This window comes from Cyprinodon tularosa, unplaced genomic scaffold, assembly GCF_016077235.1.
Source record: "Cyprinodon tularosa strain WSP-4 unplaced genomic scaffold, ASM1607723v1 ctg968, whole genome shotgun sequence".
Taxonomy (NCBI): Eukaryota; Metazoa; Chordata; class Actinopteri; order Cyprinodontiformes; family Cyprinodontidae; genus Cyprinodon; species Cyprinodon tularosa.
In genome coordinates, this window is record NW_024039749.1 from 186,903 (window position 1) to 189,883 (window position 2,981).

Below are 2,981 nucleotides of genomic sequence, written 5' to 3' on the forward strand. Positions count from 1 at the left end.
ATTCTCATCTGTTTAAATAAAGGATATAACAGAAGATGTTAAAGATGCCCTGCTGAAAAATAAATGTGCTAAGTGTACTAAAATTTAGCATACTTTTGTGTACTTGAAGGCACACTAATCATTACTATACTTTAAGTGTGTTTATGATTAGTTAACTTGAAGGATGCTATTTTGGAACAACTAATTTTGTACTAAATATATTTTAATTGTAATTAAATTGTGGACAAGCTCAACTTGAAGTGTATTTAGTGTACTTTGATGTGCTAAAGTGGAACAACTTAAAGTATATTTTGTATACTTTAAGTATATGAGTTTATATGTACTAATATATGCTTAATTAGTCAAATTAAAGTGCACTATGGTTGTATTATAACTACATTAAAAATGATTTGTTAGTGTCTTAAAAATATATAAGCTTTATACTTTTAATATACTCTTACTGTGGTAATAATATGCTTAATTATACTGTTGGCTTATTCCAATTACTAAAAAAGCATACTTTGCAGTTAATAGTAAATATACTTTATCATTACATTGCTATACTACTTTCTACCTTGCACATTCTTGCAAATGTATTAACAGTATACTAAATGCTGAAAGACTTGTGGATATACTTCCGTGCAGATGAAAAAATATACTTTAATGTATTTGAAACATGTCCAAATTATAGTACATTACAAATAATATAACTTGTACTATCTCAGAATGTATAAACATTTACATATCGACGTTAACCATTTTCATTATAAAACTTACAACACATTTTCAAATATTGGTACTTTAGTACACTTTGTAGAAATATGTCAATTTCAGGCAGCAGACCTAAACATTACAAATAAACTTTAAAGAACGCAGAGGAATACTGAACAATGAAAAACAACATTCCTTATTATTGCACCCCTAAACCCTCGCACCATACAAAAACACGCCCACCACACATTATTTTCCTTTTTTTGGCTGAACTGCTCATTGTTACATTTTCGTCTGATGGCCGTGCGCACATCAGAGACACTTGTCTACGGAAACTCCAGAAGAACAGCGTCTGTTAACCAAACAGAGAGATACTGTAAATTCATAGTATTTTTGAGCAGTACATCAGAAAAGTCTGACAAATTGTATCAGTATGATATACCAGGGTCCATAAGTGCACCAGAAAAAAAAATTGTCCATTTCAGTTGAATTTAAATAAATCTGATGCATCAAGTGGTTTTATCAGATCTGATCAAAAAAATTAAACAAAGTAACAACAAAAATTGTCAGAGATCTCAGAAAAGAAAAAAATTATGAATCCGCAGAAAGAAAGGGAAGAAAAATCCTTAAGTTTCCTTGTTTTTCCTACCACCCTCCAGGGAACCGGATGGCATTCACATTGGGAACATTCTGCATCAACATCTCTGGTGGAGTCTAGTCCAGTCCATACAATGAACCGCTCAGCTGTAACAGCAGATTCTGCAACTATGTAAAAAAAAAAACAGCCTGCACACAAATGTGCAGAGCAATTACTTCAATTGGAAAATAAATCATGTAATCACCATAATATAAATTGGTTTTTACCACATTTATACAGACAAAAATATAAAGTAAAATTATCAATTTACATGTGGTTCACTGTCTAAGAAATCATTATGGTCAGTAGTCAATACTTGTATCTGGAAAAAACAATCCAGGACACCTATGAAGGGTTAATTTTACGTTAACCCCTTGTGGGGGTTTTACAGCAACATCACACAAGATGTAGCTAGCTTGAAAGTGCATTTTCTTTTTTAGAAGAGCACATGGGGGGTGTGTTAGCCTCCTTCTCACTGTGCTAATGCATTCAATAAATCAAAAGAGCTAGTAAAATTACATATATTACAAAACATTATATCCTGACTGGTTTTACATCTCAAAAAATATATATATTTCATTCACAGGTTCATGTGAACTCACCAGGATATTCTTCAACACAATAATACAGCAAATCTTCCTGCTCAACCGATTACATCTCCTGTTTCTACAATACAAATATAATAATCAAAATCGCGTTTTATACAGATATCTTAAGATTTCAAAACCAAATGGGAATGTTTTGAAAGTTACCTCTCTCCATGCAGACCAAGGCCTTAAAAGAAAAGCACGCTAGCTCTGAGCAGGGAGGAGCCGTGACTAACTGCTGTGCAGGTGTGGTGCATTCAAAGTCTATGGGAATTCTGATATCAGTACTGAACCAAAAACTCCCCAAGACTAAAATTCTTGGGGAGCTACTACTTTACAGACATCAAGGCCAAACAACCTCCACATATCACTCCTATATGCATGAAGTGCTGTCAGCGACTTTTAAATATGTGCACTCACCAATTGGTCTTGTTTGCAGTAGCCCTGCTTTGATCCATTAAACAATACTAATGAAATGTTCTTTTTTGAACACTTGAGACAATTGTAATGTGTTAAGTTTATTTCTTTTGCATTTGGCCAGTATTAACTTTTCTGTTGCAATGTGGGTTATGCTATTTGTTAGATCATAATGTAGCACTGCACCAGCTTTAAACCACTTGCTTTTCAGCAGAACACACAATTTTGTGCACCTGTACTTTTGAAGTGAACATTTAGTGTTTTGTTCAATGTGGTTTTGTGTGTAAGATGTATTGTATCATATTTCTTTTTCAAAACTTATTAAACATTACATAACAACTGCAATAATTGCTATCTGTGTACTTTACACACAGCACAAAATTGCATAATAGGGTTTAAGTGCATTTTTGTAGTTATACTATTGAACACTTTCCAAAAGAATTACCTGAAGTACAAGCGTATATAACTTCACTTCATAATTAGATTCAAATGTAACTTAAAATGCACTCAAACTTAATATTACAGTGTCGATATTAAAATGTGTACTTTTAAAATATGCTTTCAATGTACGTTACAATGACAACTTTGAGCATACAATTTAAAATATAGCAAAAATATATGTAAAAACAAATTTAAAATAAGTACACTTT

At 32.2% G+C, this 2,981-nt stretch overlaps 1 long non-coding RNA gene across 1 annotated transcript; it reads right to left on the reverse strand.

Moving 5' to 3' along the window:
• Positions 1 to 948: 948 nt before the first annotated feature.
• LOC119776924 lies at positions 949 to 2,528 on the reverse strand. Its single transcript, XR_005279848.1, has 4 exons — positions 2,080 to 2,528; positions 1,930 to 1,993; positions 1,340 to 1,476; positions 949 to 1,042 (listed from the first exon to the last, which is right to left on the reverse strand). It is a non-coding gene; the product is annotated as an uncharacterized LOC119776924 (long non-coding RNA).
• Between the last annotated feature and the right edge of the window lie 453 nt (positions 2,529 to 2,981).